Below are 24,429 nucleotides of genomic sequence, written 5' to 3'. Positions count from 1 at the left end.
CTGTGAAAGGGAGATCACATTTAGAAAGTGAAAGTAAACTTATGTATGCTGGCATCTCATTATATTATGTTACTGCTACTACATGCATTATGCTTACCTATATTGGTCAACATCATAATGATAATCCAATTAAAACACAATAATGAATTCCTTTAGCTGATCATCACAAACATCTTAACTAATCCTTTTCTGCATATGGAAAACACACACATGAAACCATCTAATCGAAGAGCTGGGTAAAACTAGTACCCGCTAATGAGACCTGCAGACCTGTGTTGTGTACGTAACTTCAGACAAAGATCTGTTATTTGTAACATGCATGCATTTTTATGACCTATTCTTCAAAACCCCTTGCACTATTTTATAACGTAAATAACAGCTTTAATTATGGTGGTGCAGGACACCTGCATATTGTGATGTATACTTCTTATTGAGATAAACAATAAAGAATAAATGTTAATTAAATATTAACCCCCAAAATAATGTTACCTAACATTGAAGCGCAATTGGTTAGAGCGTTTACATGTTTGTAAGAGCATTGGGGTCCAAGGTGTATTTTTGGTAATTTTAATACATGTATTGATATAAATGAAATTTCATGGGGGGAGGGGGTCTGGACCCCTCACTCCCACCCCTTCTCTAAATCTGTGCACACGATAATGTATATGTAGGCACACAGAAGCAAATCTAAAACCGGCAACCGCCACGGGGAGGGGGCTTAATTTAATTATTAATTATATAGACCATTATACTTTCTATGACATAAAATGTTAAGATTATTGATTAACTGAAAATTCACTGCAAACAGTTCAACCCCAAATTGCACATCAAGTGCTGCTCATGTGTATTATCATATGGGAAGTAATCTCATCCTTCAGTTATGAAAATTATAATTTTTAGATGTATTACCGGAGCTTGCATTTGGCCTTCTTTTTAAATAAACTGGTACAAAACAGTGTTATATAGGGGCAAACACTTGGTGCGGGTATTACTGTCTAATGACAACATCCAGTTATATTTTGAAGGCAAAGGTAACCATTGAATGAGAACTGTTTGTTTTGTCCTCAACCTTTAGATTTTAATATTTTTTCGCTTTAAAGCCGTCGTCTTCATAAACTTCCACCTTTCGCTGTTCCACTTGGTAAAATGTCCGTTTAATTTCTTCGTTTAGAGCCTGTATATGGGTAATCCTCCTCTTAACGGTCTCTTTGATACTACACATTTTTTTCCGTAACACTTCTTGTTGTATTCAAGTAAAAATATGTTTCTAAGACATATAGCTAATGCGCATATGGTCTCATACTTTGAATGTTTAGGGTTTTCGCACTTTTTAGTGTTCTGTTTAATGAGTGTCTTTTTGGGCTAACATATCTTCCACCAAAGGTATCTTTCCTTATCTTTGGTCACTTTTACAGGAGGCATACCAATTGTTTTATGGTATGTTGCATTGTAGTTTCTGGCAAAGTCCTGTATCTTATCAACGAAACGATACGATTGTTTGTTAGTAATGCATCGATACATGTTATACTTGATTGTTTTTATCACTTGCTTGGCATAACTGGCTTTGACTCTGGTATTCTGGGCGTTTATACAAATGATTGATGTTTTACTCGCTTAATAAAGCATTGAAAGCTCGAGATCGGAATTCCTGACTTTTATCTGAACGAAGTCTGGTATGACACCGGCCTTCTCGAAGGACATGTTTAAACGCTGCACTGACACGTTGGCCATTCTTGTCTTGAAGAGGTTGCATCCATAAAAATTTTGAAAATATGTCGATAATGACAAGTACAGACGCCACCCCATTGTTTTTCTTTTTTATATTTTGACATTTCCATCAAATCGACATCCCATTGGTCATCAATGCCAAGGGCGATTGATCTTTGTTTTAAACGTTTCCAAACAACTCTTTGTACACTGTAGGCTTCTTGTCTTTGCAACCATTTTCTGATCTTGTTTTTTATCAAGACGTATAAGATATATCTTTTATCCTCTCTTACATATCTCTACAATTGCTGAGGTACATTGGAACTTCCAGCATGGACAAGATCATAGTATATGTTTGTTAAATAATCTTCCAAGGACTTTTCGGCTCTTCAAAACTCAACAACCAAATGTGAAAAAACATGGTCAGCTTTTCTTTTTGTACAGTAACTAGATATTCCATGATAAAACCCCCGAAAACAACCATTTTCATTACACCCTTTTTTAGCAGTAATGTTTTATTTCTACAAACGGTATTTAAAAGAAAAGAAAAAATACATGTAGCAATCCTAGCTTATCTAATTTCTGTCCATTTCCCTCCTCTTCAGAGTCGGTGTTCTCCTTTTTAGAGTCTGTGACTTCGTTAATTCCAAACTCCAAAAGATAGCGGGTTTTATTTAAGGTCATTTTAATGGATGCTTAATCGTTATAGCCATTGGAAGGACAATTTTGACATCTCATGATTTTAGAATGAAAACGTTCTTTTTGTAATTGAAGGATGAATATGATTAGTCCATACTATCCGCTTTAACTCTGGTTTAATTTCCTCTCTGGATAGACCTTCTTTGATATATTTGTCGCATTTTTATTCCCATTGACTTCTCTGGCCCTTTTTATGAGATAGTAGAAAACTGATCTTTTCCTTCTTCCTTTTCCTCAGGTGTGATCAGGATCATTTTGGAATGGGGTTGGTCTTCGTTCAATTTCATCGTTCTGTTTACTCACTAAGGGTTTGACTGCTAAGCGCGTTCTCGGAGGGAATGCTAGCTTCTGTCTGTTTTGAAAACGTCTACAGTTGATCGATGGAAGAAGGTTTGAGATACATCTGACTCTCTTAGGCGCATACTTGAGATAAATATTGATTATAACACTGTTGTTTAGATCTCGGCCCTGGTATTAGCCCGAGCGGATGGTATCGGCCATAGCCCGAAAGGCGCGGGCCGATACCAAGCGCTAGACTGATACAAAGGCCGATATCAAAACAGCAATGTGATGTTGTTTATATCATATATCTAAACTAATTATACTTCTTTTAATAATTATACGTATTTTCCTTAATTACAAAATTTGTTTGTTTCTTGTCATTTTTGTATATCTTCGGACTTTGTTGACAGAGTTGACGTTTGATGATAGTGTTTAAAAGAGGGGTATGCCGCTCTATCTTTTAGAATTTAAAATTACCAAGGGAGAGACTTCAATCCTAAACAATTTAGTAATGATGCAAGTTCTTTCACTGGAATTATGAATTTCAAAGTTTTCATAACATAATCACTTCATAAAAATCCACAATGTTAGCTAAATTTGTTCGAGATCAAACGTTCCTTAGTGCGTCGATTCCATTAACTGCTATTAAAGGAATTCATTATTGTGCTTTAATTGGATTATCATAATGATGTTGACCAATATAGGTAAGCATAATACATGTAGTAGCACAATATAATGAGACGCCAGCATACATAAGTATTACTTTCACTTTCTAAATAAGTGATCTCCCTTTTACAGCATACTGTATCATCATCTTTTAATATTTAAATAAGGTTATAATCGTTACCTATCATATCGCATTTTTAAAGTTTCTGTCATTTTAATTGCAAAAGTTATTTTTTCATTTGTCAGACTTACACTATTGAGTTGACCCCATATTGACCCTGTATAATCAATTTTTTATTAAATTTGTGTATAACATGTAAGTAAGTGTAGAGACTTATCATTTTTATGAGCTATAATAGGAAGGAAGGAGTATTTCTTTCTTAATGTATTATAATGCATCAAATAAAATGTAGGCCATGACCTTAGGGGACTGTTCTGACCCCATGAAACAGGAAAATACAAAATATCTTCTAATGTCATTATGAATACATCAAATGGTGTTAAGTACATGACCCCAAGGTGATGATACACTGTATATTTTGTTAACTTCTGAGATCCTCATCCCTAAACATATAATTTATTCTTGCTCTTTGTGTCATTGCGCATCAAGTTGTATATAAGTTATGCCCCCTTGGAGACACCCTGGCATTCTAGTTTAATTCATGTGGGCAATTCCTAGCCTAGTGATGACACTGCTTTGTTAAGTAGACTTTACAATTGCCCCAAATAGGCAAATTCACATGCATATAACATTTTGTTTCTAAATCTTAAAAATTGAATTAAGCAATTTCCAAAATGTTAATGTGCATAAGGAGAGAAAAAGCAATGAAAAATGATTTAAAATTTGCTACTGTACATATGTAAGAATGTAAGAAGACTGACTAGTTTGATTGGTGGGGAGGGGGGGGGGGGTTGGATGTGGAGTAAAAACATTTATAATTTGAATCATTTATTGTTATTAATGTTAACTTGTCAATACACATTAGTTATTGATCCCAATGTAGAAATTTGACTTCAGATCATATCTCAATAGATCATTTGTCAATTATGCAAGGTGTAATGTATTTGTTTTTAAGAATAACATTTTTACCAGTTTATAAAACTTTTTAGACCCCAAATTATATTTTTATTTTAAAAGATCATTCGACAATTAAGGGGGGGGGGGGGGCAGTTTATATTTGAGTTTGTTTGGGGGTGGGGGTTCCAAGTCATATATTTGACAATTTTTTAATGTAATTTAAAATAAGACTAAGCCATACTACAGTCATGAACATGAATTGAAGACCAAAACACAAACTAATTCATGTATATATACATAGGAAGCATATTACAAAACATAGATTATTGATCTATATCTGGGTTCTTAAATTGAATCATATATTATGAACATATATTATTGTTTCTTTGTTCAAGGCATTTCAGATGGTATGTAGGTCATGATCCCAAGTGTTCTTCATGAAATTATCAAGTATCCAAAAACCATTGAGAACCTTAATCCAAAGATATTATTCCTCCTTAGATCATGGCGCATCAGTTCATTATGGCATGTAAGTCATGACCCTACATGACATGACTGACCCCCTTAGAATCAGAAATTGTCAATTATCTTTAAATTATTGATGTTCGATGATCCTATCTTTATTTAATCGTTATTATCAAGTCTCCCGAATAAAATTTGGAGACTTATTGTTTTTGTTCGGTTCTTATTACTTGCATTATTATTCTTCGTCTTCTTCTTCTTTCCCGCTCTGAACTTCTTTCTCAAAGATGGCTGAACAGAATTGTACAAAACTCTAGGATACGATAGGCCTGCATATCTAGTTGTGCACCTTGGTTTGATTTTTCCCATTTTGGGTTACACAACCACTTTTCAGGGGAGGGGGGAGGGGGGTGTCAAAATGGTGTGGGGTCTAACATTGAATCTTGTAGGAAGAATCGTAGACTCTATTGTAAATACATATATGGTAACTTGAAAACGGACAAAGATAATAATATAGGGTTCTCATAATCATATATTGACTGTTACTGGCAATATATAGGGTTTATTAAATCTGACCCCTGAGGTCATTCCCACCCCCCAGGAATTAGAATTTCAATATATCTCAGAAACTGTTATAATCATGACCCCAAAACCATATAATTCTTGTTTCTGATGTCAAGGGGCATCAGATGTTATGTCGGTCAAGGGCCCTGTGGGTGGTCCTGACCCCCTCGAACAGCAAGTCCCTTAATATCTTCAAAACAGTTGAGATCCCCGCCCTTAAACCATATATATTCTTGTTCCTTGTGTCAAGGGGCATCAACTGTATGTAGGTCATGGGCCCCAGGGGTGTTCGTGACTCACCTCGAACTGGAAGTGCACGAATATCTCAAAAACGGTTGAGATCCCCACCCCTTAACCATATATTTTCTTGATCCTTAAAGGGCATCAAACGGTATGTAGGTAATGGGCCTCAGGGTTAAATTTAATTTTTCAAAACCGTAATGCACATCTATGGAACAGTTCCTGTCTCATCCCAAGATATGATATGTCTATCCATTAAATCATAAGAGGAGTTGTAGGATCTATGTTTTTTTTGGAATGATGAACGTCAATTTTCTGCTACTTTTTGACTCCCTGGATGAAATTTAAATTTTTAAAACCTTACTGCACATCTATAGAACAGTCCCTATCATATCCCCATATATGATGTGTCTATCCATTAAATCATAAGAGGAGTTCTGGGATCTATGGTTTTATTTTATTTTTTGAGTGATAAACGTCAAATTTCTGCTACTATTTGACTCCCTGGATGAAATTAAAATTTCTAAAACCTTATTGCACATCTATAGGACAGCCCCAATCATATCCCAAGAGATGATGTAGCTACTCCAAAAATTGTAAGAGGAGTTCTGGAAACCATACTTTTTTTTGGCAAAAAAAAACCCTAACTGATTCCTTGATTTAAAAAAAATTCTGGAACCTGGTCACACTTAAATATGACACCCCCATTCACATTTTAGAAGATCATCTGGCTACTGCCAAAAAAAATGACGTTTTTGAAACCAGTTTTTTTTGTAAAAAAAATAAACCCGTCATTTTTCAGCCATTAAATGACCCCCAGGACAAAATTGAAAATTCCGAAACCTTATTGCGCATCTATAGGATACCCTAAAGCATATTCCAAGAGATGATTTGTCTACTGTTGAAAACGTAGGAGGAGTTCGAGGAAGAAAGTTTTTTGTGAAAAAAAAGTCATTATTTACCAATTATTTGATCTCCAGGACTACCAGAGAATTTTTGAAACCTTTTTACAAAACAACATGACACACCAAATCAAACTCTTAGAGTTTAGTTTGCTGTTTTATAAGATGTAAGAGCAGTTTGAGAAAGTAAAACGTGACAGACAGACGGACGGAACAGAGTAACAACAATATACCGAACTTTCTTTAAAAAGTGCGGGTATAAAAACAAAAAACACGCAAAAAAAAAAGACTCAGTAGAACCCATGTCGAAAATTTTAGAAAATCGTCCCACTTTATGCAAGAAAATTATTTTTAATATCTGATGGTATACACAACTTCAAAAAATGCCTATTTGATTGTTTCGTTATATTGTTTGTTTTATTTTGGTTGGATACCATTATAGCGTGTGGTCTAAGTTAACTTGATGGTTGACAGTTCGTTATTGCCTTTTTTAATCAGTGATATATATTATCTAAAATTGCACATTTTTTGGAGTCTATTTGACTTAATTTATTGGGGTTATTTTTCATAATGCTACGTCGTACCTACTTTAATGATTTTTACACTAATTTGAAATTGTTCATGTTGGTAGGGACCTAATGGTCATCAAATTTGGTTGGCTGTTAAAATTGAAATCAAAACTGTTACATTAGCTCAATACTTAGCTCAATAATTTTGATTGCAATGCAAATTGAGAATATTAAAACGTTTTACATTTAGATTAATTTGTTGTCATGTAGAACGTTATTTTACTTTGTAAAAAAGTAGTTTCGACGACAATCAAGCGACATGATAGTATTTTTATATCCAAGAGGTATTCTTATTTTAATATATTTTAATTTTTACTCAAATCGTTTACTAGTATATCTTTTCATAGCTTATTGGCATTTTTCTGCTACATTTTTCGATCATGCATAATGCCAGATGTACCATTCTAATCTAGAGTAGTCCAAAGATACACAAAACAAACAAGATACACAAAACAAACAACAATTTTAAAAAGAATAAAATAATTGAAAATACAATTAGATAGGAAAAAAGTATAATTAACCTTCTTACAGTTTTCATACGATACATGTTCACCATTATGGAAAACGGTTAACCATGTGGCCGTCCACAAAGAATATTGCCTCTTCTATTGTAAATGATAGAACAAATCTCATTTGAAACGTACACGCTTAGATCTACCCTCATTTACCGACAAACTACAGTATGGCGTCACACTACTTTGCTTTTCTTTGTCTACAGAGTAAGCGAAACACGGGTGACCTAATGTAATCGTCATCGTGCGTTACTGATTTTACATTTTTAACTTCTTCATAAAAACTACAAGGCCAATTGTTACCACTTTTAGTGCGAACCATTTCTATGGTAAAAAGAATCTAAATTTTGACATTCATGGCTTTACCACCCCCAGGGCACCACCAGCAGGGCCAAATATGCAAAAAAAAATGTGAGGAAAAAACTGAATGTATGGTTATGATGTCCATGAAACCCTCTACCAACATTTTGAAATTCATGGCCCCTAGGTCAGAATCTAGGGTGGGGCCAATATGGCCATATGGTAAAAATGTATCAGATCTTAGAAAATCTTCTTCTGTACTCCCATATATATTTTAAAAACTAAATGCATATTTATGACGTCCATGAAGTCTTCTACTCAAATACCTAAATTCAGTACCCATTGGGCAGGGGTTTAGGCCCTGGGGCGGAGACAGTGTAGCCATATGGTGAAAATGTATCAAATCTTAGAAAATCTTCTTTATTCCCACACATGTGGGGAAGAAACTGAATGCATGGTAGTGATGTCCACAAAATTAGATCTTAGAAAATCTTCTTCTCTACTCCCTTATATATTTGTTAAAAACTAAATGCATGGTTATGATGTCCATGAAGTCTTCTGCCCAAATACTTAAATTCATTACTCCCTTGGGCAGGAGTTTAGGGGCGTGAATATGGAGAAAATGCGTGAAATCTTAGAAAACCTTCTTCTTTATTCCCACACATAGGGGAAAAAACTGAATGCATGGTTAAGATGTTTATAAACTCCTCTACCTAAATTGTGAAATTGATGGCCCCTGGGTCATGGGTTCAGGCTATGAGGGTGGGGGCAATATGCCCATATAGTGCTAATGCATATAATGTTTTAAAAACTTCTCTACTCTCATACATCTGTAAGAAAGGCTGACTTCATAATATTAAGTTAACCAGGAAATCCTCTATTAAAATTGTAAATTTTATGTCCTCTAGACTATTAGTGTTGACTCTAGGGCGTAGTCAAAATGAATGTATAGTTTCAATGCATATACTGTTTAAAAATTATCTTTTCTACTCGCACACACCTGTAGGGAAAACTGAATTCATAAGTTTGTAGACCAGGAAACTCTCTGCCAAAATTTCTAATTTCATGTTCCATGAGGTAGGGGTTCTGAATCTAGGGCGGGTCAAAACACTCATATAGTGTATAGGGTAGGGATTCCTAATGCAGGGTGTGGCCAAAATGGTCATTTAGTGTTAATGTATAGAATTTTTTTAAAAAAGATCTATGGAGAGGAATAAAAAATGTCTGCATATCTAGAAATAAAAACCATTAAGGTGTCATCTTTTATAATATTTCATGCCATCTACATGTAAGGCAAGTGTTATGGCTGGGAGAGGGGGTACATTTGTCTAGTTTGTCTGCTCAGGAATTTCAATGAAAGAAATGAGACACCCTGATAATTCACATACATTTGTATTTAGAAAAGAGAAAGAATGAAGCTCTGTATCAAAGTTAAGATATTGTGAAAGTTAATTGAGTTATCTTCCCTTGCTTCTTCATAATGGATTTATTAATTATTAAATATAATGGTATTAAGAAGTTGTATGATAAAAAAGAAACTATGCAACTATTTTCATTTATTGAAACAAAAACAGTTTTTGAAGTTAAAATTAAAATAAATATTAGACTCATTAATAGTAAAATAATAATTGGCTAATCAAAATCACTGATAAACAGTGAGTGCATGTAAACTGATATTGATATAAATACCAGATGGTTTATAGCTGTGACATATAGATTGAAAATTCAGAAGTTGGATCAGATGTAAAAGGAAATTTCAAGTGTTAATCATATGTAACTATTCTCTTTTATGTCTTGTGTTTAAATGCTTACAGGGAATGTTTCCGTCTGCCGCTGGGGATGGGTAACGGGAGGTTATTTTAATAAAACATGTCTACTATTCACCGTGTTTTAGTTCATATATGAAAACATATACACATAACTTGAAAGTTAACGAATATGGGAAAATTATTTTCATCTATTTTCATGTACCTTTTCAATATCAGGTCATGCACTCTATTATGATCTTAATAAGTTTTTCGCTAAAATTACAGGTTTCATAGTCCTTTTTGAATTTTTTCAGGCAGGAAAGTGGTCTTCATTACAATATTATATTTTGTTTTACTCCAGAATGAAACTTAATTAAATTCATATATGAGACTTCTCGACAAGTTTGTGTATGGGCTAATGTACTCAGGTGACCGTTAAGGCCTATTGCATAGGGCAGGGGAGTGTGATACAGCAGCTAAGCCGCTAGCTAAGTTCCTGCAGAGACATGTATAACAGTATTTACGTCCCTGGTTCTTTCAATAAGAGATAGTTTTACACAGTACAGAGAATTATCATATTTCAACGTCAGACATCTTTGCCCTGAACTACCATCCATGTGGAGAAATCGTACCCTGATTGATTATTCATTTCTGTAATATAGGGATCTGTGCGCATATGTATATTAGTACCTTGCATTATAAATATATTTATATTGGCAAAAAATTATCGCTTGATAAATAACAATATATCGGGAATATATGTGCTGGAGAAATTGAGGTTTTAGAAAATGTCTGTGCAAGTCCTGGGCCTTCTTGTCATTAATATTAAAATAATATAAATTTCTCAGACGAATCTTGCACTTAGTTATACATGTAAATTTACACATACAGGGCGGTCGCATACTAGCTACCCCGTTTATTATGTTTAGGCCATCGGGAAATCTTTAAGATCCTCTCACGTACGATCGCTTAGTGTAGCGATCGTACGTGAGCGGATATACGATTTAGTTTTATTTAGATAAGCCAGTTGGGCTATTGGCTCAATAAGTCCAATTTCTAGATGATCCCAAGTATTAATAAATATGACGAGTATGTTTTGTGAAACACTGATACCCTGTATGTCATTGTATGGCCAAAATTATTTTTCCAAGAAAAAACTAGACTCCAGGATCAATGTCATGTTAAAGATTAAACATATTGTTACGTGATGTCCAAATGAAATAAAACCTAAAGCTCTAACCGCTCAAAGTTATTACAAAAGAGACATAATCCGAAGGTCAAATCTCGAATTACAAATAGAATACAAAGAGTATTGGTTATGGCACCAAAGAATAAATCTGCAATAAATGAAAGCTCTACCGCCTACCGTTATTTAAAGCTCCTATATTTCAGCTGAATCAAAACTGTTTAACAAGGTAATTGCTATCGGGCTTGATATTAATGTAAGCGATAATGCTTTAAAATAAAGAAAAATTGACGTCATTTGAGTGTTTTACTACGGGAAGATTTTACTTGAAATAAAAGAGATGAGATGAACGCGCGGGCGCGCCGACGCGCTGAATACAATTAGCCCACTCAGGTGATCGTGCTTGCAAACGTAAAGATCTTGAACAAAACAATGTCGGGTGTATTTGGTTTGAAATAAACAATCATACCTGAAGATTTTTTTGCACTGTCTTCGTCGTCCACCACTCACAAATTCCACACTCTGGAATTATTATAATCGCTCATGTTCATTAGATAGAGTTTAAAAAAGCGTAGCTCCTTCATGTCATTATGACCAGTCTACGCTCCCTCGTGTCAACACGACCACGCCCCAGGTATCTGCACATAACGTCGAGGTTATTAAAGCAAGTGTTACTAGTATATCGTGTGTAAGCGACCACATTGTCACTTCTATTATTATATCACAACAGTATCATTATGGAAATTCTATACAGATTTGTTAAAGTACATGAGTTATATACATGTGGATAGCGTACATGTATAATTGTTGGTTTTTTTTCTCATGGAGAAACGCGTAATTAAGTGTCTAGTGATGAGCCTGTTGATGCCAGGTCATAAAATAATACTTAATAAAAATATTGTTGTACTATTTTCACTCTATTACATATCAAAGGGCACTTTTTAAATGATTTATCTTCCTTATATAACTTCGAGAGTCATACCTATTTAAATGTAGTATAAGTACTAACTCATTAAGGGTGCAATAATTCAGGGTGGATTGTAATAGAATCGGGTCTATTCTGGACACACCTCCTATCAACTAAGAATATGATAGATCCAGTATTTGGATATTGAAAGAATTACTGATTGTTATAAACGAAGGTGAATATGATCATGAAACATTAAAGAAAATGATTTATAATCAAGTGTAATAAAAAGCATGAAATAAAGCACGGATTATCAAAATCATTTCAAAATTGCATTGATTTTTATACATATGAGACAATAAATAGTTTTTTTAATTTCACAATTAATACTAACAAAGGAAATACTATCAGATTAGTATGTATTGTTTATAAATCCTTCCTTTTTGTATCGTATTGGCACGCACAACCACTGGTTGTTATTGATAACATTACATTTCTGAGGCCAGTTCGTGCTACACTAATAAAAAATTGGCAAGATGGTCATTACAAGTAGGCCAAGATCGACGTCTTTTCAAATGCATGCATTAATTAGCATCACTGACTGTCAAACATACATTAAGATAATAAATAAAAAATTGGCAAGATTGTCATTACAAGTAGGCGAAGATCGACATCTTTTCAAATGCATGCATTAATTAGCATCACTGACAGTCAAACATACATTAAGATAATAAAGAGAATCATATTCTTTATATATTGTATTGTCTGTTACAACCATGATAACCGTTTCAAAAGAGATAAGCGTCTATGCAGGGTACCTGTTAAGTGCGAAGCAAAATAGAAACGAAATGAAACAAAACGAAATCTATCGAAAGGAAACGAATCTACCGAAACAAAACGAAACGAAATTAAAACGAAACGAAACGCATCTACCGAAACAAAACGAAACGAAATTAAAACGAAACGAAACTACCAGAATATTTTTGAAATCATTAAAGGTATGTATATAATTATATTATATAAGGTGTATGAATTATTTACTTCATATAAAATTTACATAGTTCAAAAACTACATGCATGATAGAAAATTGAATTTTAGTTTCGATTTTGCAATATTATTCCTTTAAAAGTTTCTTATTTTTCACTTTTAATTTACTGTTTATGAAAGCAGGCACTTAGCATCAGAGGGGCCGGAGGTGTCCCCCCCCCCCCCCGTTGCCATTTCCCAATTTTATCTTTGCTAGTCAAGATTTTTAAAATCTCTCTGCCCCCCCCCCCCCCCCCCCCACTTTAAAAAACAATGTTATGTGCCTTGAAACTGCGTAATCTGATTTAGAACATAACCCACTTGTGCATCAAATATTCTTTCTATAAGAAATGTTTTTAAATTGTTTAAAATTTCTCGAAGTTCACGTCGCATTTGGCGGTACCCGATTGACAGCTTAGAGGGCTTTAAACAAAAGAGGGATAATATTTGATTGGCTCAGAACTTTTGGTCAGCCAATGAAAGTGGTTTATGTTCTAAATAAGTTAGATCATATAATCATTAGATTAGAATTTACGCAATTTATAAATAACTGATTAGGAAGGGGGTCACACTCGCTTCGCCTCTTCTTAATCACGTACGTTTTACTAATATGATCTATAATTACATAGTTTGATGTCGGACAAACGCAGACCAGGAATCACCAGTAAAATCCGATTTTGTGTTTAGAAGTATACATACAAATGGATAAAATTAGGGAATCAGAAAGTGATAATTTGGGTAAAATATATAGAAACAGTCTAAAGTGTTGATTTGCACTAAAATAAGCATTATCTATTCAAAAGTGTAATCCATATTTACAATTTACAAATGCGCGCGTTTTACTTTCACGGTTTTTCAAAAGAGACTTGTTACTTTTAAAATATACACTATAAAATATATATTTTAAATATTTTTATATTTCATTTTGCTCGATTTCGTTTTGTTTCGTTTCGTTTCCTTTCGGCATATTTCGTTTCGTTTCGGTATATTTCATTTCGTTTCATTTCACTTCGTTTCGTTTCTATTTCGTTTCGCACTTTACAGATACCCTGTCTATGCAACTACTCAAAATAGTTGTAGCTTACGTGTTCTATGAATTGGTTGAGATGATTTTTTTACAAACATTAAATTATAAGCAATGAATTCAATATTTGTTTGATTTATACGTTATAAAATAGATTGGGACAGTTTACGCTTTTTCATAAACCGCTTCGCTTGGTACGACCCATTATTATATATATAACCCAAACCTGTGACGTCATTCTATTCTTGCATCAGTCATCCCTCAAAAAATTCAAGAGGTATTTGTAATGTTATATTTATACCGTCTTTTTGTGTAAATTTGTTTTGCTGCGATGAATTCTAATTTTAAAAATGTCATTTCCTCATACTTTTCAAGCGCCGATGACAATCTAAAGCTTAATTTTTATGGATTTAATCTTTCTGTAATACGACATATGAATCTGGTGGATTTATCCACCTTACCCAACCAAAAAAGGGAAGCGTGTCAAACCAAAATCAACAAGCAGCGCTGAACAGGGAGCATTTAGACGAGGTGACACGGGCAGTGATTGCCCTATGTCTAGTAGACCCCCCCCCCCCCCAAAAAAAAAAAAAAAAATAAATAAATATGAAATGACCCAGGATGCATCCGCAGAATATCCAGGTACTGACATTCTACCTACAATAACCATAAGTAACAATCAAAAGTCTAAAGTGCAAAGTTACCATAATAAGCTTCGCTCAATGTTTCGAATAATCTTAAGCTAACTAGAAATACTGTGAGCAAGCTCACAATGATACCCCCGCTAAGAAAAAAAAATCATAATGCGTGTATTTTTGCTATTATAGAAAATATTGGATGAATCTATTTCACTGTCCATTTTCTATAAATAACAACTGTTCTATTTTTGAAAACTGTTAATGCTAATAGGAGTAAACAAACTAATTTCTATCGTTTAATTCCATTATATTTAAGTTAACTGTAAATACATGAGGAAATTTGCATCCTTCCGTTAACAACCATGACTCGAATCAAATGAAATCCACATGTCAAGCAGCGTTTAATACTTAAACATTTTGAATTATTGGTATACTGAGCCCGATATTTTCCGAAATTTTTTTCCACACATTTTTTTTTTCCAAAAAAATTTTCATCGGGGCAGGCCATTTTCAGAGAGACGAAAATGAGAATCTAAAAATAGTTTTCTGTGGCCTGAGACAAGCAAGTTTTGTGTTAAATTTTAGCTTCTAATATTTTCATTAATACAAGACATGAAACAGACAGAATTTAGCTTTTTTGAAACAATGACATTAAACTTCCTCAATTGATCTTGGGTCAAAGTCATGACACACCCTTTGGTCATAAGCAGTATTTGTGTGAAGTTAGAACATTCAATGGTTCTCAATAAGGAAGATATGGACCGGACACGAATTTTGCACTTTTTCTGCCAGTGACCTTGCCCGAATGACCTTGCGTCAAGGTCACGACACACCTTTAGGTCATATGCAATCTTTGTGTGAAGTAAAAACTTCCAATGTTTCCCCATAAGAAAGATGTGGACCGACCACGAATTTTCCACTTTTTCTGCCAGTGACCTTCACCTTGCCCGAATGACCTTGCGTCAAGGTCACGACACACCTTTAAGTCATAAGCAATCTTTTTTTTTTTTTTATAATTTATTTCTTTTTCAAAGAAACAGACATGCAAAACAGACATTCAATCATACACACACACATACACACTTATGAATAAACACTGAAATTTATTATTTTGTGGTTACTTGCTTACATGGGAAAAAAATTAAGTATAGAAAAAAATATTCATGATACAGTGTAACAAAAATAAATCAGATATCAGCAGCCAAGATATCTTTCCAACTATCCCATAAGTTTTCAAAATATTGTAGTTTACCAGTTTGTATTGCAGCATATCTTTCAATATTGTATTTTAGTTTTAAGTGATAAAGGAAACCAATCAGACATGGTGTCTTATTTGACATAAGACAACAAAAAATATATTGTTTCATATACAGAATTATAAAATTAATTACTTTGTTATGAAATGACAATGGAAGTTGGCCAAGTATAATATTAGACATATTAAATCCAATTCTTTCAGAGGTCTTTCTATAAATGTATAAACTAAGTTCACTCCACAGGGTATGTATTTTCTCACAGGAAATAAAAACATGTATTATTGTTTCCACATTGTTTTTACAAAACCCACATGTGTCAGTATTTTTAATATTGATTTTTTTAAGGTAGTATCCAACTGGAAGAATTTTGTGTAAAATTCTAAATTGAAGCCATTGTACAGAAGAATCTTTGGTAGTTTTAAAACAAATCTTAAAAATATCATATACAGTAAGATCTTCAACATTATAATCAACCAGATCTGTTTTCCATCTGGTTACAGCAATTGGAACAACCATATTTTCGTTCAAAACATTGTAAATAATTTTTGTACACTTTTCATGGAGTATGATTGTTTGGAAAAAAAATGGTATACATGGATTAGGATTTCTTTGAACAGAAGTCCTGTCAATGTTAGACATTTTAAAAAACTTAAAAATTGCTGATTTAACACTGTTGTATTGCATTATACATATATTCTTGAGATTGTATTTACATTTAAATTCTTCATAACTTAAAAAATTACAATTTTCATCATAAAAATCTTGTATGACCTTTACACCATTCTTGTACCAGGTTTTTATGAAAACATATTTATTTGCTATGAGTATTTTTGAATTGTACCACAACGGAGAATTTAAAAGATTATCTTTTGCCTTTGGGTGATCAATATAGGTAATAATAAAACATAACCATGAATTTAACACATCTTTCCAAAAATCATTGTTTACCTTGTGTAAACATTCAATTACAAAACTATCACCAAAATCGAACAAATTCTGTAAAAACTCATTTCCATAAATGGTAAATAAAAAATCCATCCATGGTTTGTGTGATTTTGTAAGCCTTTTTATCCATGAACATTTGAGAGATATTATAAAATTGTTAATGTTAACCATTTTCAACCCTCCTGATGAATAGTCCTGTGTAATGACTGACCTCTTAACTTTATCAATCTTAGATTTCCACAGAAATTCAAACAAAATTTTATTAAGGTATGAAATTGTTTCTTTCTTTGGATTTGGTAGTGAAATGAATAAATGATTTAGTTTCGGTATGAGCAAACTTTTAATAACAGTAATTCTACCAATGGGAGTAAGAATTCGTCGTTTCCATTGCTCTACCATAGCTATAATTTTTGGAATTTGTAAATTATAATTCATATCGACAATATTATGAAGATTTACTGAGAACTGAATTCCTAAAAGGTTGAATGTTGTTGACCCCCAATCCAATTTCCATCTTGTGTGATGATAAACCTGATCTGAAATTTTTTTTGATCCAATCCAAATAATCTTTGTCTTAAATGTATTTATTTTAAGACCAGAAAAACTAGAAAAAAATTCTATGGTTTCAAGAGCTGCAAAAAGAGATTTTGGTGAACCATCAAGGACTAGTGAAGTGTCATCTGCATATTGTGATATCTTATGTTCAATATCATTAATAAAAATACCTTTAATATCTTTGTTTTGTTTAATCATTATTGCTAAAATTTCTGCACACATGATAAATAAATATGGAGCAACAGGGTCTCCTTGCCTGCATCCCCTTTGTACAACAAACTGTTGTGATAAATGGCCGCACTGTAAAATAGCAGCATGGAAGTTTGTATTTAAAATCTTAATCCACTGAATAATATTTTCTCCAAAGCCAAAATATTTAAGGACTTGGTATATGAATGACCACGACATAGAATCAAAAGCCTTTTCAAAATCTATAAGAATTAAAAGACCAGGTATGTTTTTAAACTCAGTGTAAGATAACAGGTCATATATTAATCTGGTATTTTCCCCAATGTATCTTCCCTTCATAAATCCAGACTGTGTATCAGATATTAAATAATCTAATACTTTCTGAAATAATACTGAAATAATCTTGTACAAAACATTTAAAAGAGTAATTGGTCGCCAGTCTTTTAAAAACTGTCTAGACTTATCACCTTTAGGTAGACATGAGATAATTCCAAGTCTCTGTGAGATGGGGAGTTCCTTCTTCAAAAATATACAGTTAATGGCTCGTACAACAAAATTTTTAATATCTTTCCAAAAAAATTTAAAAAATTCAGCAGTGTACCAATCACTCCCAGGAGATTTGTTGTTCTTCATATGTTTTATGACATTTAATACCTCTTTTTCTAAAAAAAACATCTTCTAGACCATTTGACAACTCATTTTCTAACTTAGGTGAATTGTAATTAAAAATAATATTATCTAAATCAATCCTTACTAAATTTGTGTCCTCACTTGCATATAAATTTTCATAGTACTTCTTTACATAATCTAGTATTTTTTCTTGCTCATATACCCTTCCAATACCCTCAACTTCAATTTTTTTTTATTGTTTTGCTTATATAATTTCTAGATTCCAAATTGCAAAAATATTTTGAAGGTTTTTCGCCTTCCTCCATCCAATGGGCACGAGACCTTATCATATGTCCAAACAACTTTTCCTTGCGTAGCTTTTCAAGAGCACTTTTTTTTTCATCCAAAATATTAATATCAATAGTAGAATCTGATTCCATACATTCTATTTCCTGGAGAAGATTTTTTTCAGTGTTATTTCTGACCTTTTTTCTATATGTTGAATAAGAAATAGTCACCCCCCTTATTTCCATCATTAGCACCTAAAAAAAAAGACTTTCATCAATACCATTTTTACATTGAAAATCACAACTCTCTATATTATCTAGATATTGTTTACTAATTGACTGAATAGTTTCTTGAACTTTTATTACATATTCTTTGTCTGACAGAAGAGAATAAGCCCACACCCTTTGGTGAAGGGATTAAATTTTATCTCAAGCAAAACAATGGAGTGATCACACCTGTAACCCGGCTTAATGGAACAGTTTTCAACTAAATTTGAAAGACTATCAGAAATAAGAAAAATATCAAGACGACTTTGTTTCAAAGGATTTTTCTTACGCCATGTGTAAACTTTTTTGTCTGGATTTAGAACTCTATAGTAATCGATAAGTTGCAAATCTTCCATAATTTCTAAGACTTTACTACGAGCCTTAGGGTTATTAATTCCAGTGTAATTACAAGTATCAAGCGAAGGATTTAGAGTTAGATTAAAATCACCACACAGTATGAAATAATCATTGTCAAATTCTAAGAAAATATCTCTTACATTTTCATAAAAACTAGGGGTGTCAATATTAGGCCCATATATATTGATAAGTGTTACTTTGTTTTCTTCAATGATTAGATCCAATGCAAGCAAGTTACCATCTGTGTCCTTTTTTACTCTTAGGATTTTGAATTCAAAATTGTTGTTAAAAAGTATGCAGACATCTCTTGAATTTGACAAATATGAATTAAAAACGCATTTGTATCCCCACTGGGATTCAATAAATGGTTCGTTTTCATGTATAAAATGAGTGTCCTGAAAACAAATAATAGAGTATTGTTTTTGTTTATAATAATTTAAAACATCTTGACGTTTGTTAAAAGTTGCTAGCCCCTGGCAGTTCACCGTTGCTATTGTAATATTACCCGACTGTGGTATCCTAGGAAAATTGTGAAGAAACAGAAAGTAAATAAAAATGACAATTTAAAATTAAGCAAGTAACCACTTACCAGACTATCATTTGACAAATACATAAACACACATTCACACACCATATAGCGTTTCCAGTAGACGCCATTTTTTCAAAGGACGATAACTCCAATATACAGTAAAATTGTGCAAAATCGGCCATCTTGACCACATCGGATGACAACGTCAGGTACCATTTTATTTTTTTTCATTTTAGAAAAGAATTGGACAATGACATTAATGTCTTGATGAGCGGTGATAAGGAGATGGACGTTGTGAATGTTTTAGTGCATTTTATACAGATATTTCACAGTATTTTTTTCGTATTTACAAAAAGAACGTAACTAGTATCTACACTGCAATGTTAATTTTATTTTTTGTGAGGTTTAACATCTAGGGTACGCATTGGTTTCATCGATTTTCAGTTACTATTATATGTTATCTACAATCTGTAAAAACTCCATAGTTTTTTGATGTGTTGATTTCTGTTGCTGAATTTTACAAAATTATGTGGCATGGGATACCGACCTAAAAAAATCGAAATTCTCTTATAACAGTAAAGATACGTGCTATTTTAAGTGAATTTTAGTTTTATATTTTTAATTTAATTATCATTCATAAGAATGCATTCAATATTGAACACATTTATGCATGTTTCACATTTTTATAATAACATTGAAGTGGTAAAATTTCAAAGACAGTTGTGAAATTTGAGTTATCTCCCTTTTCTCATAGTCTGTTTCAAATTGTTATTTCAGATTGTTGATATTGAATTTGTTCACTATATAGTACATCATTGGATTTGATCACAGTATTTACGGTAAATAGTTATTCATCAATGTCATATCTGTAAATTTTAATTAACATTTGAAATGACACTTTTACTTGTGTAAATTTATGTAAGCTGGTTAAGTGGTCATTGTCTGATAGTCAAAATATTGAGTCTTAATACATAAGTAGTGACAGTTCTGGCACTCAACTTGATTTCTTTATAAACACCATTTTCAGATACCCTTGTTTATCCTGTGGACTTTTTCTGATGTTCATGTGCATGTGAACATTTATACAGTTGTACAACTATATTAAGGTAAGTACGTGTACTATTAAAATGAATAATGTCATGTGTCTTCATATGTTATGTGTATGTGTTATGTCTATGTTTTGTGCTGTGTGTATCTTGTCTTATTGTCTCACTAACATGTGTTCCATAAAAAATTCTGTCAAAACAGCCAACATATAATTGGTAAATATAGTTTTATCATATTGTTAAAATGTTAACACACAAGTTGGTATTTGAAATATTTGAGAAGAGAGGAGGAAATATTAATGACATTCACAACGACATATGTCATATCCGGAAAATTAACAAGAAATTAGTGAATAAAAAAGCCCTGTATATCAAGATCAAAAGAGGATTATCAAAATTAAGAAAACTGAAAGGAAAAAAAACAACCGAATATAAAGAATTTGAAAAGAAAGAATTCAAAATTCCTATTGAAGAAAACCCCAGTTCGAAAATAAAGCCATCAACAGTGCATTCAACAACGGAGTCAAACATTACAATCACAAACCTACAAAAGAAAATCATTTCATTAAAAGAACAGCTTAGAGCTATAAAAAAACAGAGACGTAGTGAGAAAATAAAAAGAAAGGACGATATCATTAGAAACTTAAGAAAAAAAGTGTATATTAATGAGAAGAAACAGAGGAAGGAGACAGTGAAGGAGGAGAAGATTGAAAACCAAGGAAATGTATTTTTAGATAAAGGTGTTCAATGTAATACATTTAAAACTGTATTGAAAGATTTGGAGAGGGAGTTAGATGTTTTATACTGTGAGAAAGAGGTTTGAGAGAAAGAGAAAGAGAAAGAGGGTGTGAAAGTTTTGAATTTTAGAGAGAGTACAAGAGGAAAACCTTATGATTTTAAACTAAGAGAAGTTATTTATATTTTAAGGTCACATAATGTCGGAATTAATCATATTAAGCCTGTTATTAATGCTGTTTTATCTCTTGTCAATTTTAAAATTTTAGATATTCCATGTAAAAGTACAAATTCTGTTTTAACAACAGAAATGGGTGTTTTAGGACAAAATCAGTTAAAAGAAAAGTTATTAAATTGTGAAAATATGACAACGTTGCGTGATGCCACAACCAAGAAGGGCAGACATTTTTATGGTGTAAAATTTTCTACAGATTCCGATATTTTTACTGCCGGTTTAAGAGAAGTCAGTGATGGCAAGGTCGATACTTATGTTTCTACAACAACAGATATTCTGAATGAAATTAGTGATGGACATTCTAGTGAAATTTTAAATAATGTAACTTGTTTTATGACAGACAGAAGTTTTACTGAAGAAAAAGTTAACAAAGTTTTAATGAATGAATGTACTGATTTTAATTGTAACAAAGATTTTTATTCTTTTAAGTGTTCTGTACACCCACTTTTACAGTTTTCAGACGAATGTCTTAAAGAAATTTTAAAACTTGAAAAAGATTTTAATATCAATTTTCATAACTTGTTCTGTAAAGAATCCTATACTTTTTATCTTATTAGATGTGTGTCAAAATTATTTTTTAAAGATGGAACAGGTGACCCTCTTTTAGTAGCAATTTTTATTAAAGACCAAGGTATTAGAAACATACCGATCATGAATGTAAGAGGGAATCGTTTTAATGTTTTGTTTTACAATGCTGCAGGTATTTATTTTTTAAGAAAGCATATTATTTTTTATCTGTCTTCATCAAAAAGCACTTTGAATGTTGTTCAAAATTTTATTTTATGTGGCCTTCAAAACAATTTTATTTTATGTATTTTAAAAGCTCTGGGTATTTTATGCAAAACTTTTACAGAGCCTTATTGGAGAAAGACAGATGAGGTTGAAAATGCTGTAACAATGGGCTCTGTATATAGAAGAATGTTAGATTTTTTAGATTCATGTACAACAAATCCATATTTACTTTTAAAGAGAGAAATTTCACTGTTTTATGGTCCATCTTTACCATGTTCTGATGTGGAGGACATTTTGTATGAAAGTTTTAATGACGATATCACTTGTTCCATCATAAAGAAGTTTTGTTCTCTTTTAAAGGTTAAATGTGAAAAACTTTTTAGTTCTTTTTTACAACCATCAGGCAAGTTTTTTAATCCATCAGATGTTGTTTTAGAAAAATGTAGATCTTGTCCTTCAAATAATATCTCTGTTGAAAGACTGATGGGTCAGTTGGACAAGAAAATGAATGATGTACCAACTTACGATGTTTTTAATCTTCAAAGTACTATTATATTTAATGATAACAAAACTGATGAATGGCTGAAAATAAAATCATTGCAAGAGAAAGAAAAAGTTATTAATGATGTTCGAAAAAAAACCAAGGATATTATTTTTGTTAACAAGACCAAGAAAACACAATTGTTACAACAACATTTAAAGATCATTAAAGACAAACAAGACTTTGTGAAAAAAACCAAAGAAAAACAACAGAAAAAAATTGATGATGCCGTTGATGTATTGCACAATGATGGTATGTGGACATCTAAGGAGAGAGTGGACCTGGAAGTGGGGAAAATAAAGAAAAAATCAGAAAAAATGAGTGAAATTAAAAAACAAATCACATTATATAAGAACGTGTACGCACTTGATAAAAATCTTAAAAATTTCACAAAATTCAGTGAAAAGGGACATCAGTTTAATATAGACAAACTTTTAGACAATTTGAAATTTCTCATTGAACATGTCAATCAAGACAAATCAGAGGGTGAACAATCTTTCAATCCCCAAAAATTAGTGTCCAAACTATTCTACCATGTGTGGACCAATGAGGAAGGAGAGAACATAGAATGGAATGGACAAATAATTGAGTACAAGAATGGAATATTTAAAGTAATTTCCTGTTAAACTTCAAATGAACACTTATTTTAACTAAAACTAATACAAGTTAAAAAAAGGGTATGGTAAAAAGTTGCAGGGTATGGTACAAAATTTGCATTTTGATAAACTACTTATAATCTAATAAGCGTTATATAGGAAAACCACATTTAATGTATTAAGGTTTTATGCATCATAAAAACTTTATATTAATAACAGTCATTATGATGGTAAAAAATTTATATAATTAAAATATTTCTTTTTTTAAGTAAAGTAATTTAGCAAAATAATAACCAATAAAAAATCATCCAAAAAATAACCTCTTTCTATGTGTTTTGTGTTGTGTTGTCTGTGTTGATTTGTGTGTTTTGTTCTGATCATTATAAATTAGTATTTTTAAAATTTGTTTTTACAAGAGAATGTACTACATTCATGATAATAATTTATTATTATTACAGGTCCAGTATTGGCAAGACGATTGTGAAAGAGACGAAGATTTATATGAATTGACAGAGCAAGAATTCAAATCAGACTTAAGAGAAGGAAATTTATTCATAATATGTAAGTGAAAAAACCTATAATGAATTGAATAAGTTTTTTTTATGCAACTTATCTAAATTACTTCTGTTTATTAAATATTGTAAAGTAATTAATATTTCTTAAATAATTTTAGATAACACTGATCTAGACCACTGCTACGGTATACCTTGAAACAGACTATAAAGGTAGAGTGATCTTTTCCTTAAATTGAGTTGTCCTTCCTTTCAACTAAAAGTTTCATATTTCTCTTTGGATTACCTCCCTTTGTGTTGAACTATTGTTTATTACACTTTTATAATAAAATTAATTTCTGATCATTATGTTTATGAAAATGTTATTTTTAACATACCATCAACAAGTATTTGCACAATTATAAAAACAAAGAAATATTATTTTTTTTCATATTTTTAAATTTTAGGTGGAATTGCTACACCATACACACAATCATCGTTTTTTAAGTATGACGATCCCGATCTCGTTAGGCAATACACATTCACAGTTCAGTTCACTTCGATCCCGATCGAATTTCCGCACCCCGCCGCATTACCAACCTGTAGTG

General features: G+C 32.1%; 1 long non-coding RNA gene across 1 annotated transcript; it reads left to right on the top strand.

Annotated features, from left to right (window-relative positions):
* The first annotated feature begins 19,540 nt into the window (after window positions 1-19,540).
* On the top strand, window positions 19,541-24,205 carry LOC128182872 (uncharacterized). The gene is made up of 5 exons (XR_008243479.1): window positions 19,541-19,654; window positions 20,223-20,284; window positions 20,473-20,551; window positions 23,789-23,891; window positions 24,004-24,205. It is a non-coding gene; the product is annotated as an uncharacterized LOC128182872 (long non-coding RNA).
* Window positions 24,206-24,429: the final 224 nt, after the last annotated feature.

This window comes from Crassostrea angulata, chromosome 5 (assembly GCF_025612915.1).
Source record: "Crassostrea angulata isolate pt1a10 chromosome 5, ASM2561291v2, whole genome shotgun sequence".
In the NCBI taxonomy this organism is placed as follows: domain Eukaryota; kingdom Metazoa; phylum Mollusca; class Bivalvia; order Ostreida; family Ostreidae; genus Magallana; species Magallana angulata.
Note: the sequence above shows the minus strand (reverse complement) of the source record. Positions and strands in the feature narration are given on the sequence as shown.